Consider the following 16,200-nt stretch of genomic DNA (forward strand, 5'->3'; position numbering starts at 1 on the left):
GTGTCTATGATGCAAATAAATTAAAGCCTTTTGAATTACTAGTCACTGATGCTGTCATGCAGGAAAAGAAAATCCAAAGGTGCAAAGACAGAATTACAGTGGGAAGCTGAAGCATAACAAACATGAAAATGGGAAAGCTCAACAAAGTGAAAGATGAAATGAATCAACTGCACATTGACACCTTAAGCATCAGCAAACTGAAATGCACTGGAATTGGACACTTTCAGTCAGAAGTGTTTGTTGAATAAAAATCCTGGTCCTATACATGGTACGAGGTAGGCTTCTTTCTCCCACTTTCAGTGTTTCACGCCAAATTTAGTCCTAAATATGATGCCTACCAAGTTGGGTTTTGTGACCAATGGCTGTGCTGGTTTTATTACCATTTAGAGACTTGAATTGCATGTGGTTCTGCAGTAATTTAATAATTGATCCTAAATTTAATTTTTGCTATTTTATACAACAGTGTTCATATGTTCTTGATTAGCTTGAGGCTTTTTATGCATTTTAGATCCATAATCAAAATTACCATTTCCCCAATCTCCATCTTTGATATCTCTCTGCTATAATTATTAAAAATAATATGCTTGTCCCCACGTTAGAGAGTAGATATAGCTATCAAGCTGTTTCACTCTGCTGTAATGTATTTGTGATTTAATTTTAATAAAATAAAATGTAAAAAAACACCAATTTGATGGCAAATAATCAATCAACATAATAAATCAGTGCATTCAAAAGAAATTCAGAAAAATTCCATAAATATTTATTATTTATGTTATATTTATATATTTATATAACTTAATAGTTTCTTGCATCAAACTCATCATAAAGTACATTTTTCTGCTGTACATTAGAACTGAAAACATAATAAAATAAACCTAATACAAATATAATACAAATATGCTAATTTGAAAGGAAATGCTGTTTATGGATTGAAATCTGCCAAGAGAACTTCCAGGTTGTGAGCAGATTATAAATATTTTAAATAAATAGGACCAAAAGTATACCGTTAAAAACCTGTGGCATAACTAATATAATGGAGTTTACATATTAAATCGCAACAAATTTGGGAGGAATGTCAAACAATGTGTGGGACATCTTAGTCTCCCTTCAGAAACTCTTCTGGAACTGTCATGGCCCCCACCTGTCACCACTTTCCAAGCCTTATTATGGAAGTAGATCTGAGCAAATACTGATGAAAGAAGGCATTCCAACTGGTATGGAGGTTCCAAAGTATGCAGAGCTTTAAAGTTTAGGGAAAGGTTTTAGCTCAGTGATAGTGAACATGTGTTGCATGCAGATGCTTCCAGTTTAACCTTTTAGCCAAATCCAAATATTCTTTTTCTAAATACAAGGTAGCACCACCTTCTTCCATCAATTGAATTGTCAGTGCCCTCCACAAGTTGGAGCAAAAACCTGAAAAAGACTGATTGTAAACTGCAGGTTTGGGAAACTTTTTCTTGCATAAATTTGCTTTCAACCCTCAAAGGATAATGGGTTGAATAGAAGGTGGTGCTCATCCTCACTTGTGCTGATTGTACTCAAAAGAACCCTCCAAAAAGAGGCTGGACCCAGGAGTGGAACTGCATTTTATCTGAAGACAAATGAAATACAGGTACACCTTATAAGTACATAATTTCTGTTTCTGTTACATGAAAGAATTACAGTTGGATGGCAACATTTGGATATTGAGATGTATCGATGGGCCAACTTGCACCACTTGACATTCAGAGACATGTGAGAGGAAAGGCAAACACACACAGAGGTGTACTGTATGGATATCCATACTTGCTGAAAGACAAATGAAAATGTATGCCTGAACGACTAGATGAGTTATCTTTTCACTATCAACTTGAATAGGAAACCTTCTTAAGATTCCAGTATAGTAGTTGAAAAGCATACAAGCAAACCTTAGACCATTAAGATATAGTATTTCCAAGGAAAAAGGAGCAAAAAGAGATCAAGTATCAGGAGGCAGAATTATGATGGCTTCACAACAGAAATATTAATGACTTTTCAACTACAGTTCTGTAACGTGACTGCTGGCCCAACTTCTATACCTTCTATAAAATTTCACACAAGAAAGTGGAATAGTTGTCACTGTATGCAAAACATCTTTTCAGAATATGAAACAGATAAATGGGACAGGAAAGAGGAGAATAGAGTCATAATTCTTCTATTATTTAGTAACCTTCAGAGATGATAATATCACTTCAAATCCCTAAAAACAGACTAGAGACAAATATTAGCCTTATCAGAACAGCAAAGGAATGGATCAAATTACATTTCAAGGAGAAAACTGTATTTTAATTAGTACTCTGTGGTGTCTTTACACAGCAGTCACCTTCAGTGCAGCTAGGGAGTATCAGACATTTCCACAATCATTCTTACTTTTTACCACACAATATGGAAAGGAAAACTCTTTCCTGGTGGGACATGGTGTTATAAGAACCAGTGACATTTGCTCTGTCCTTGTCTTGGCCTCACCTCAGAACTCACTGAATATCCTTGTAATGCCTATAAATGACATTGGAAAAGCTTCCAAACCAATAGCAATATTAAAATCTTGAAGTCTAAAAAAATGTGAAAAATACTAGGCTGCTGAGTCAAAGCAATCATAAATTGGAAAGGGGGGAAAACAACATTGAATCATCCAAATTTCCTGAGTAACTAGGTTGGAAGGGGGGCAGTTTTGCCAGAACTTGCTAGGTATTACACAGGGAGCGGAACAGGACTGGTAATTAAGAACAGGAAAAACAGAGCAGAAATACAAAAATGTTTTTTACAATCAAGTGATATGGTCAATGAAGATTCCCAAGAATATGAAGAGAGATCTGTGTTTCATTTAGCCTGACCATAAATAAACTGAAATTTATATTCTTATGTTCTCCTTCCAGGTAGAAGGCTTTGGTGGATCCTTGTCCGTCTGCAAAAAGAAGCAATGGGGGACCATATTTGGTTCTATCCCATCATATATACTGAAGGGGATCTAAAGCAATTGTTTTAACATGCATTACAGAAGATATCACTGAAAGAATGCAAAAATATTTTGGCCACTTTTAATGGTGGAAATAGGAATGGGATGCAAATTGTTCTTCCCCTAATCTCCTGCAGCCTGAAATGACACCATCATCAAATTGATTTGGGGGTTCTGAAAGACATCGGATGGAGTGGTGGAGAATGCACCCATTTGTCACAGTTTAGGCATTTTATTTACTCTGGACGGAATTTCTGCTTCTTTCCTCTTTCTTTTCACACCAAAAATAATTCGAACAAAGCAAATCAACAGCTTCAATGTCAGCATTTATATTACCAGGTATGATGATATGTGAGGGTGACCTTGGAAGATTGTGGGGGGGGGGGGGAGAGATGCTGCCTAGGGAACGATCAGATAAAAGAGTAAGGAGTCTGCAACAGAGTAATGGCCAGACAAAGAAATTTAAGAAGGACCCTCCCCCCAACTACTCAGGTGGTAAATAGGGAGGGCGGGAGATTTAGAATTAGTCCATCTAGTTGTGTTTCCTGTCTGGTTTACCTGGGAGGGCTGACATCAATCTTGCATGTAGGGCTTTGTAGGGGACAACCAATCCTTGAATCGTACCCATCAGCCTGCTGTTAATCCAGGCAGCTCACATAGCAAAGATGTTACACAGGCACACCATGGCATGCCCATAACCCAACCACTTTCTTCTTTCTTCTCATCATGACATTGGGAGAAAATGAGAGTTTGTAGTTTAACACATCTGAAAGGCCCAAAGTTGGTTAAGGCTGCCAATATAACAACTGCATCGCACCAATGACCCACAACTGATTTCATAGTATGGGAAAAAATATTTTTGGGGGATAGTCAGTGATTTCTATGCCCATACAAAGATAGGTGCTTAACTGAAGAAACTCTGAACATAGGTGTTTAACTGAAGAAACTCTGAAAATGAAAATGCAGTTGAACAACTGATGAACAGGCTTTGTAATTCTATGCTCGATGGCAATATTATGAAGCTCTTGGTGGTTTGACAAAGCAAGGTGCAAGCTTGGATGAAACTGTTCAGCTTGAAGAAATAATATGAAGATGATGACAGATAAGTTACTGAACATGATAGGATGCCATCTGTTTCAAACAGGATCTCTACAAGGATGCACTAAAAGTAATTTTTCTACTACCTTGAATCTGTTAAAGCTTTCCTCAGTAAAATTTTAACAGAGTTTATTCATACAGTAGGCTAGCTTCAACTGTTGCCATTTAAATATAATAAAAAGAGGCGCTGTAATCTCTCATTAGTGGCAAAAATTCAGATCTGTTGGGGAGAAAATACTGCATTTACCCAAAAGGAAGGAAATATCTAAATTAAGATGATGCTCCCACTCCAAAAAGAAATGTGGCAGAAAAAAAATGCATTCAAAAATCCGATGCAATGCCCACACGTCCTTTCTTATCAACCAATGTTCAATTTCCAGCTGAAACGAATCCTGGAGATTTCCCTCTCCTTCATGAATGTGTCTGTTGTCCCACTTGTCTGTATTTGTGTGCATATATATCTACCAAAAGACACACTAAGACTAATTTCTTGTAATATAAGGTACCCAGCTTATTAAATTAAGTGGTCCTTATCTTAATTGTTTCCAGCCATTGTTTCTAACTACTCACATTGACAATCGGAGTAAGAAAGCAGCTGTGTTAGGAAGGGAAGAAAACAGTAAAATAGGGGAGAACAAAACTGGTGATGAGAGGAGGAAGGAACTGAATGCAGGAAGACCATTTAGGAATTCCAAAAAAGGTTAAATTCACCCAGTAAACACCCTCCCCCAAATTACTAAACTTCAGGCTGAACCTTGAGGGAATCCAGGCTTTTTTATGTTTCAGCTTGAGGAAATACCATATAATTCCACAGCACACATACAAAAGGCTTTGATCACAATGCTGCGAGGGCCATCTTTGACCCTGCTTGTGGATACCACGTAAATAATCTCAGCATTGTTTTTCTACTACAGTTTCACCAAAAGGAAGACTGAAAGCCCAAACTTTAGTTATAGTGTAACTAAAAGCAGCACAGCATTGCTACATGTGTTGACTTAGTTCTTAGTTCCACAGAATTCAACAGGACTTAGTTATATAAATAAAGCAAAAGGATCTTTGAAAAGAAAATCTTATGGGAGAGAAACACCAACTTTGAACGTCCCCAAGGAAAGTTGGTAGCATTTATGTTCCCTAAGAAAGACATTCTAGGTTGTGAAAAGGAGCCCATTTGTATGCCTCCCAGAATCTGGCATGACTAATCTCTCCAGTGGTTTCAATCAGGAGAATAAGAATTTTGAAAGAAAGATCTACCAGTCTGAAATACCCATTAAAGGCACCTCCTACACTGGGTGTAGTTGGCATAAGCGGTACAGCCTTTGGAAGTGACATGTGATCAGCCACTCAGTCTGCCTATCCCAATTAGTGGGGCTATTTTAATTTTTAAATGATATAGTCTATCAAGCAGCACATCCAGTATGGTCATGGTAGGCAGCCCTGCTAAATAGCATTAGTTCTTGCCATCTTGTGAAATATGTATCAGTCTCTGTTTAATTTATAACAGTAAATATATGAATCAGCCTCTCAACCTTGTACCCTCCAGATTAGGAATTATATATCCCAAATTCTGAAAGATTCACTGGAAAAAGCTGTTCTGAAATATAGTACATTCACAATCATCATATGCATTTGGATGAACTTAAGAAATGTGTTATGACTAGGGCTAAGGAAGTTTACAAACCTTTGAAATCCAAACAGAAAACAAGACAAATAATATCAAATAATTTTTCTTTTTATTTTAACAGATGCTCAAAAGTACAACCGAAAAAGAAAAGAAACCAAGGATCAAAAAAGATAGAAAAGAGCTGTATAAAACTAAATAAGAATTTTCAAAGTAATATAAGGTTAGTACTGCACATAAATGTGATCTTATATTGATTGATCACTTTAAAATCCTTATTAAAATGTCAAGCTCTGGGCATCAAACAATTTTGGAAACCAGTGGACAATAACAATAACAGGAAGCCTTCACACTCCCACAAGGAGAGTGTCTCTAATTGATGCCAATTTTATTTCTTGCTATATCTTATGCCATTCCAACCATCAGAAGTGGATGGTTCTACTTTTAGTAGTCTAAGAGAGACACAGATAAATTCAATTCTGAAAGTGAAATTGCACTCACACGGAGATGGATTCATGCCTAAACATTTTTACTGATTAATATTTGGCAGCATTTTGCCAAAAATATTGTTTGCTTGTTGTTTACCCTCTGAGGAAAGTTTGCACTGAAGAAAGATATGCTAGGCTACAATTCTGAACTCATTATAATCTGGTCATGAATGAAATGGGGTGGCACAATGGGGTGACTTCAGAGATCCTCCCACTTAGCTTCACTAATTTCTGCTTGCTAGATTGGATACACAGAGAGAGGGGGAAACAGAAGCAGGAATTTACAACCACTTACAAGCTTATAGAAACAAAGATATCAAACATTCATCTACTGGGATTGTTGGCAATTTATTTGCTGTGAGTAGTTTCACTACTTTTCTGACATATGGGTGGGAGAGAAACAGGAGGAGCCCTCTCCTCTAGGGAGAGCAATCCCAGGAGGGGAATGAAGGTGTTCATTTTTTATCTTCATGCTGTGGTTCAGGCAGCAGCCCTTCTCCGTTTTTTAAAACCATTCTTAAAACCTGCCCTTGCAACTGTTGTGTAATACCACAAAGTTCAAATGCAAAAGAAAATCCATAGCTAAATCTTTGCAAGCCAGTAATATCCAAGTAAGAAGCTCAAGTTTATTTTATCCATCAAAGACAAGAAGAACAAGGAAAAGGTACTATTTCAACAGAATTCTAAGTTGTTTTGTTCAATCACTTTGACAAATGTCAAAACATTACCTTTCCTTGCCTTGCGCTTAACATTGTTCCTTAAAGCTTGAATGTGTTCGTTTACACTTGCATAAATATCAGTGAAGAGTTCTGCAGATTCCTGTTCTGTATGCCGCACAATGACATCACTCAACCAAATCCATAACCTTTGAAAGTAAACTTTACACCTTTCTTTTGGGATATCAGGTGTAGCTCAGGAGGATAATTACATTACAATGCTGCTAGTCAAATCTAGGTCACCTAGTTTTTGTGTGAGATGCAAATTACTTAAGTCTCAGGTCAAAGACACTTTTCTTTGGAATATTTTAGAAGTTTCTTTACTAACGCCTCTAAAAAAACCTATCACTAATGTTGTATTATATTTGGGCCATTTCGTGATGCTTAATGTAACAAGTTTACCATATGCAGAAGCAAATATTATGGCAGAAATCCAAGAGTAACTTTCCCTGAGAAGTTCCTGTCTTTCAGGAAGTGCTTCTGGCCCTGTAAAAATCCATTCCAAGAAATGTTGAAATCCTCTGAAGCAGATTTTAAGGGCATGCAGGAGAAAACAACTAGAGCACTGTTTCTCAAACACAGCAACTTTAAGATGTGCGGACTTCAACTCTCAGAATTTCCCAGCCAACATGCTGGCTGGGGAATTCTGGGAGTTGAAGTCCATACATCTTAAAAGTTGTTGAGATTGAGAAACACTGCATTAGAGGTTTTATTGCATTCCATCAGTGTTTCGTGAATCTACAAAATGAAAATAAAGTCCCCAAAAGCATCATTGATTGCATATGTCCAAAAAAGCATTGATTGTACACTGTGAAAGTGCAAGAAATGCAGCCAAATTGCAAATATACTCAGGGAATGCCACACAGCTCTTTCACTTTTATAGCCCAAGTTATACTGGGACTGGTGAAAGCACTGCGAGCTGATGATGCATTTGCAATGTATATTCTGTATGTAATTCATGTGCAAAACCAGGTATATTCTGTCAATTTGTACATGTTCCTCCACACCACTTGGGACTGTACATATTGCTTTGCAACATACTGCATTTCCTGTTGATGCTGTTAAGCTGTTTCCCTGCAGATACAATTTCATCTTTGTTTACAGTATCTATTCAACCAATAATACTCATATAAGTATCCTGAAATTTTTAATTTTTTTGACAATATCTTTACACCCTGATCCTGAAAATATTTTCTAAAAGTCAGCCTCAAAACTAAACCTCAGTTATGTGATCATACAGCAGGACTATTACAGTACATACAAACTGTTGGCACATTGCTCCCTCTAGTGGTATATGATATTAATATCTATGGAGACAAACTGCCCTCTTTTTATCCCCTACTTTTCTTATTTGCTGTAAACCTTCCCCCTAAGTATTATTTAAAGAAAAACCAAAGGTTAATAGATGGTGAATGTGACTTGCTTTGCTCAAGTCATTAATATTTTTAGAGTAAGAGTTAAATCATATTCATGTCACAGTACGTATACTGTATTAGGCAAGTCAGTGTATGTTTAGGAATATATTATTGCTCCATGATAAATTTGTTGTTTTTTTTCTTTTAGTTCTCTCTTGGATAGAAAGATACTACTTATACTTTTTTCTCATTAATTCTGTAGGTATAAGCACCAAAAGATTTCTCAGTAATATGTTCTAATACAGAATGCATTTGCTTTTGAGCATCATTTCTGGCATATGATAACTTGACATTTAACAGAAAAACAGTAACAACAATAACACAAAAGGGATAGGCAGAAGTTAGTTTGGAGCAGAAAAAAAATTACAAGAATGATACTGGGACTAGCTGCTGCAATGCTACTCTTAAATAATGTTAATTTTATCATAATATAACTTCTTCTACCCAAATATTTGAATAGCTCCTTTTCAGACTTTTGCCCCAAACATGTGCAAGGAGACTGTGAGTTCTGGTCCCAAGTGAAGCATGGAAGCTGGCTGGGTGCCTTTTGGCCAGTCATTCTCTCTCAGCCCAACCCACCTCACAGGGTTGTTGTGGGGAAAATAGGAGGAAGGAGTATTAGGTATGTTCGCCACCTTGAGTTACCTACAAAAATAATAAAGGTGGGATAAAAAAAACTAAAAAAAGAGAAGAGATTTGGGAGAATGTTTCAAATCCCATTCAGCCATAGATGCATGTAGGCTAATGCTAATATAGAGGTTTAAAAAAAAAGAAAGAAACAACTTTAGAGGTAGAACCAAGAATTATTCATATATATTTCATTTATTAATTTGTATGCACCCTGTTTTTTTCAGTTGAACACAGTACTCAAGGTGCTAATAACAGTTTACAGACAAAAATAATGAAATGCAGATTAAAAGCCAATGCTTTACTAAAAGAAATGCATTTGAGATGCTTTTCTAAAAACAGACAGTAGGGGCAAAATATCACTCTTGAGAAAGTATGTTCTATTTAGTCTGGGAATAAGGACTTCTCCTGCATAATATCTATAAAATTATATATTTTCTCCTAGAATGCTTTGCATTTTTATTTTTCAAAGGTCATAAACTAGATTTTTGCAGTAATAAAATTTAGAATGCTTTAAAAGATATGTAAACTAAGGAATTATTTCTAAATAATCATCTTATTTTAGAAACAGCCAACAATGTTTTAGAAAAAAGTGAGAATTCAATGTATGGGACTATATAGCTCCTTGCACTTCTTTGTTACTACTATTCTTTTCTATTTTTTAATGTATATCCTGCCTTTCTATTTAATTTCTCCACATTCCAGGATATTCCCCAAGTTTCCTTTAGAAAGTTGCATTAATGGAAGGACACTAGTGAATACAATCCAATGGGTATCTGCACTATAGCCAATGAAGTCAATTGACATAATTTGATTCCCAGAAAATTAAAAACAAAAAAACAAGCAGAGAGCAGCAAATAAATAAATAAAGACACTTTGATTATTCTTTGCCAGAAAAAAAAAAAAGGCCAGCAGCAGCAGGCTGCAGCCAGTTTGCTCTCATCTAGTAATTGGCTGGGCTGGCAAGGCTGGTTTTTTTGTTCTGCCAGCAAGTAAGGAACAAAACGTACTTTCACGACATTTGAGTATGTGCAGTGACATCGTTAATCAAACTCCACCGCAGAGCATCACAGTGCAAACATGTAAAAGAGGGACTTGCACAACTTTGATGGGCCTCGGATCTATTAGAATATTAGTTAACAGAAATAAAGGTAGATCTAGAACTTCTTGGCCCTATGACAGTATTTACCAGAACAGTGATGCTTTCAGGAATCCAACCATGCCATTCCCCCAATAATCTATCCTTCTCACTCAGCTTTCTTTCTACCAAAAATAGGGACAATCTACTTCCTTAGGAATCTATCTGGATATTTAGGTCATTGTCAGGAATCATACTTGCTAGCCTATCATTAACATATCTGTTAAGGTAGCAGTGGCTTTCTTTCAGTGTTGGCCAATGCCTCATAGAATTCTCTTCCAATAAACCGAAGATTATTTCTATCTGTTATTCTTAAAAGAGTTAAAAACATGTGTCCTTTTGGTTTGTTTTAACTAAAAGATCATATCTGACTGCCTTTCCACAATTCTGGCCTGCTTTTCCTGAAGTTCCTGAATCATGATTCCCATGGCTCCAGCCCACGCGCTTAAGGTGAGAGATACAACATCTGAATGGCAATAGGTTGCCCACTCTGTAGTCTTGGAAACTATGGGCACTCTAGTCTGATCAATAGTTGCTGGGTGTATCTGTAATACAGATGTGGCTTTTATTATTTAAATTTTGGATATGGATTCTTTTACATAGTTCACTCCTAGATGAATTTAAAACTGATTTGTTTCATGAATTTTTACATTCAGATTGAAATGTAGAAAGACTGGTCTTTAAACTTAGGTACGAAATATATATCTATAACATCCTGAATAAATATCTCACATGGGGGACTTTTTACCTTGGCTCGAATTGGTGCCCTACCTATTATGGAGGCTATAAGCAAATGCACTATTCTCCCATACAACACATTGTATGTGCTTCTGCTCAGATACAGAGGTGGAATCAGTAACCCATGTATTGCTACATTGCCCATTGTACATCCATGGTGTCTGGCATTTATAAGTCTAATTATCAGAAAGTTTAGTTTTCTTTCTGATCAAGAAATTTCAATCTTCCTTCTGCAAGACCTAACTTGGAGAACCACTACAAAGGTTGCCAAATTTCTTGCAATAGCTGTGGCTGCAGAAGCCAGGTGATATCCTCTTCTCATTATTCTCTTAAGGTTTTTTTTTTTTGTTCTATATTTTTAAATTTTATATTTATATATATTTAAATTTTAAAAATTTAAATTTTGTTATTGTGTTCTTGTATTTTAAATTCTGTATTTGTATGTTTTATTGATCTGCATTCCCTACCCCCACTCCACCCTCCTATTATCTGGATGGAGATTGTTGAGGGTCAAATGGGTTGTGAAAGGGCAATGAAAATAAAAACCTCAATAGAAGGACATTTGCACTTGTAATGTAAACAATACAATGTGCCTTGAAGTATAAAATGCTAGATTTCCAGATATTATGATCTATTTAATAACTGGAAAGTTTTAATAACTGGAAAAATTTAGCTATTAGTAAAAAATAAATTCTGTTCTCTAACTGCTGAACTAATTTGCAATTTTCCTCATATTAATCCTAGATGATGGAAGCAAAACTCTGGATTACTCTGACTAGAGAAATATAAAAAATGAAACATCAAATCTTGAAAACATCCCATTTTAAAGCAGGTAATGGGAAATATCCAGAGAAACTGGCATCTAATTTCCAATAAACATCCCCAAGCAGAAAATAAAACAAAGCAAACAAAACCACAACAAGAGTGGTTGCTGTACCATCCACACAGCTGGTTGTCTAACATGATATCCAGGCAAATTCCTTCCTTCCTCTGCCATCACAGAGGCTAACATATCTGAAGTTAGCACTAATTATTTGAGAGTACTGACCATTGCTACAACAGGTGGCGGTCAACTGGTTGATAAAAAATTCAGTCATCAGACCTGATTGTTACTTGGATGGGAGACCACTAGGAAATCTTAGGACTATAGATTAGACAGCAGAGTTGAAAGATGATATAGGAAGAAGGCAGTGACAAACCACTTCCATAATATTGCCAAGAAAGCTATATGGCATATCCATGCATTTACTGGGAGCTGAGCAGAACTTGAAGGAGACTTTACTTTTGCCTTCAACATTTCATACACATGGGAAGGAAAACAAACCATTATTCTAGCATTCCATAACTATGTTCACACCAGGAGTATTATACTTCAGTTCCCATAACTCCTTACTAGGACGGTGAGTGCTTATGCAAGCTGAAGTCCATCACCAGGTTGGGAAAGACTATACTAAGCCACTATTTCACAGTAAATTCTGATTCTTACCTGAATTACCAAGGGATGGATGGATGGATGGATGATTCCAACAAGTTCTGTTCAAATTGAATTAGTGGGAACCTAAACTTTATTCTGGCAATACATCTTCTGTCAAAGGTTTAAAAGTACCTGTGATCTCAATCTCTCTTTTTGTGATATGTTAACAACCAAATTTCCCTTTTTTAAAAAAAGGCCTTTGTCTTCTCTTTTGTTCTTCTCTTCTACTGTAATCCTATAGCTACTCTGAGGTAAAAGAACAGAAGAGAAGACAAAAAAATTATTTCTAGAGAAATATGTACAGGATTGTAGTCTTAGAGGCTAATTGAATCAAAGTAACTTCCACCATTTGGAAGAGGGCTAGTGTCTATTTACAGACACAAATAATTTTTAAAAAATGATTAACATTACAGATTGTTGTGTGTAATTCCAGGGAACATAATATCATGGTACATGCTAATCACCACCCTCTGTGAGGACATTCTACATGGTGATCTACTCCCATATGTCAAAACTACATTTAGAAGGGGCTTTTCAAGCAGCATCTGGGATGACAAATATGTCAACGAGGTAGAATATCTAGACAAGTGTTTTTCACACTTGGCACTGGCTGGGGAATTCTGGGAGTTGAAGTCCACACATCTTAAAGTTGCCAAGTTTAAAAGGCACTGATCTGGACAAACTTAACTTCAATTGATTATTTTTCCAATGTAAGGATTAAGTGTGACATGACAGTTCCTATGGGCTGCTGCTGGGACCAATTTAGATGATGCAGAGGTGTTTTATAACATCCTGAAACAGCTCTCTGCTGCACAGATATAAGACAAGAAAACAGCAAACAGAATAATAATAAACTCTGCCAAATCACAATTGTCAAAGTGGAATTCATCATTTCAAGGCAGCGGCATGTTCTGTAGACCTAGTCCAAATGCACTGGACAAAAAAGTAAATAAATGCTATCCGCATAGGCAGAGATGCCCAAGGCATTCCAGTTAACACATATTATGGATTATGGAATTCTCTTGGTGAGTGAAGCTGGGAAAAGGGAATGATAAATGGAATTTAATGATAAATTCAATGATAAATTTATAAATGATAAATGATAAATAAAAATAAATGATAAATTCAAATGGAAGATAACGAAGAACAGGGATATCTCCTTGTACAGTTCTTTAACCATGCTGATCATGCAATCAAGCTGCTGCTACTACCACCGAGCTCCTGAGGGAAGAGAGGGGAATAAATCTAACAAATAAATCAGCTTGATTAGTTCCTAAGTGCCACACGGCAATTCCCGTCATCCCTCAAAGAGAAGCACGCTAGCAGGGAATGATGGGAACTGCACAGCATATCAAGTTGAGGATGGGTGTGCTAAAATAACTTAAGTTGCCGCTGTGTTTCTGACCCCATTTGACCTCGTTTCAGAAGACAAGCCTCAAAGGGGGGTAGGAAATATAGAAAAAAAAAAAAAACAGTACTGGTTGCGCCTTTATTAGCCAACAGGTAGCCGTCGTGGTCCCCCCCCCCCCGCCCGCCCGCCCGCCCGCCCACCCATTACGCTCTGCAAAGGGCTCGCATCTCACCCGCAGCAGCGCTATGCCCGCCTCAAAAGCCGGCGACGCTCGAGACCTCGCGCGCGACGCAGCCGCGTCCCAGGCTCGGTTTACCTGTCGGGCCAAGCGCGCGCCAGAGAAGGGTGAGGGATTCCTCCTGCTCGCCCGCCGGCTCAGAACGCCACCAGCAGCCGACTCATAATCGATAGATTCACTCAAGCCATCGACTTCCGGAGTCGTTGAGCCTTAATTTTTTTCCCCCTTACGGCGGAAATGAGATCTGCCGGGAAGGAAAAGCCGGAGAAATGCGCGTAGCGCTCCTCGCTCCACGCACGCTCAGGAGCGTCTTCATTCCCTTCCACCCCATCCCCTTCCTAAGCGGCTTCCTCCGCGTGGGAAAATGGGATAAGTTTGGAAGACGATGCACTTTCCTCACTTGCAATTTATACCGGCTCACAAAGCCCTGGCAATCCAGTGTTCCCCTGAAACACACAACGTAGCCTGATGTCACCCCTCCCGAGACCGAAACAGTATGTCGGTACTTCCCGTTCTTCCTGCTTCATCTTTCATTGATCCGGCGTGTTAACTTTATTCCCGTGGGACTTAATGCTAACATACCAAACCAGCTGTACTGTCATTGATAGATTCCCAGGGTTGGTGCCTGTATCTTAGGCGAGGGGCGAAGAACACGTGCCATTGGCTAATCACCAACCAATTAGCATCCTCAAAACGTTCTCCCCGCTGTCGACAAGGGAAATAATAGTTCGCTAGCCAGTCTGAGTCTCGCCTGTAGGCACAGTAAGTCTGGACATTTCGCAATTGCGGAGCTGGGCCAACCACGCCTTCCTAAGGCATAGCTGACTGTATGGGCGTAGCAATTGTTTTGACAGCTTATTTAACACACACACACAATTTCCTTCATAAAAAACTATTTCCTGAGTATCAAGGTCCTGTTCTCTTAATTAAAACTTGGGTTTTCTCCATTGGGTTGGCTCTCATTACTTTTTATAGGGAAAGGGAAAAAGAATCCAGGTTTCATCTCAAAGTAGACTCCGAGCCTCTAATTTTCTGCCTCTGTACTCAGTCTGATGCACAGAAGTCCACGTGGAGCAGGGATACATTAGCCCAGTGTTTCTCAACCTAGAGAACTTAAAGATGTGTGGACTTCAACTCCCAGAATTCCAGCATGCTGGCTGGAGAATCCTGGAAGTTGAAGTCCACACATCTTTAAGTTGCCTAGGCTGAGAAATACTGCCTTAGCCAAGTTGCTCTTGAAAAGAAAAGCACGGGGCTCCTGGAGAGAGGGGCTGATTTTAAAGGGATAGATGAACTCCCACAGAACAATGCGGAAGGAATTTTTGCTCTACTGGTTCTAAAACATGATTGGCCTGTAGGAGACCTATTGCTGCAGATCTACTCAGCAGCTGACTAAAGTTCATCCATTAATATGTAACTCCTGGAAAGCATAGCTATGAAAGGGAATGTAGCCAAGGGTTACACAAAGCAGTAATTTGTGTGGAGCTTTCCACCACAAAGATCATTTTTTGTACTCTGGGTTTTGCTGCATGGAAGCATCCCTGCTGGTGGTTAGGAGCCGCATGCAAAAAATTGTCAGAGCCACATCCTACTGATGCCCTGGAACGGCTGGCTTCTTGGAGCAACCACAAGATGAATATAACTTGAAAGCCTTTTTGTACAGCTGTGCATGAGAGAAGTAATCTAAATACAACCATCTACAGTTCCAAATGATAGTGCTGGGATCTTATGGCTCAACACCAAGAGTAAAGTACCTCTCAAGTAGGCATATCAGTTTCCATTGAGTTCGTACCTATTTTTCTTTTTCTGCCAGGTAACAGATTGGCAATATTCCTAAGCCTTAAAAAGAGATCTGTAGCTGTTTTGAAAAAGTTAATAAAGAATGACAATATGGGGCAGACCCTGGCTGAAATTGGAGGCAATATGAAGAATTTTTAAAAATACAAGCCACACATTTAAACATGGGAAGAATCTGCATCCATAAGTGTATGGCTTAAGTACATTTTCCTGATATCTATCTATTGTTTTTCTTCACTGTTCAAGGTTTCTCACAGCACCATCCCTGAACACCCAATGCATAACTGTCCTTTTCTTCTTGCCTTAATTTCATTATGTGAGGAATATAATACAAGAGCTTAGGAACCATACCTCTCAAACTGGGAAATAAAAAGGAATCACATGTGGAAGCTGGGTGCAGAGCCTTGATTCACACAACACTAAATCAATTTATTTTAGTAACTGTTTATTAAATACACCATGATAGGCAGGGTTCACACGCTGCTTTAACCTCAATTTACAAACCACAAAGCCTGGATTTATATAGCA

The 16,200-nt window shown here is 37.9% G+C and overlaps 1 protein-coding gene across 2 annotated transcripts in view; it reads right to left on the minus strand.

Moving 5' to 3' along the window:
• Nucleotides 1–14,396, minus strand: part of MIPOL1 (mirror-image polydactyly 1) — a 183,837-nt gene extending 169,441 nt beyond the window's left edge. Inside the window, exon 1 of one of the 2 annotated variants that reach the window (XM_088145359.1) lies at nucleotides 13,954–14,396. The gene's annotated coding sequence lies outside the window, so the exon portion shown is untranslated. Of the gene's footprint in view, nucleotides 1–13,869 lie in introns of both variants that reach the window. The other variant, XM_088145360.1, reaches the window with a different exon arrangement.
• Nucleotides 14,397–16,200: the final 1,804 nt, after the last annotated feature.

Source organism: Python bivittatus, unplaced genomic scaffold, assembly GCF_059951505.1.
Source record: "Python bivittatus isolate LINGU-HERP-01145 unplaced genomic scaffold, Pbiv_v1 ctg000480_np1212, whole genome shotgun sequence".
NCBI classification, from domain to species: Eukaryota; Metazoa; Chordata; class Lepidosauria; order Squamata; family Pythonidae; genus Python; species Python bivittatus.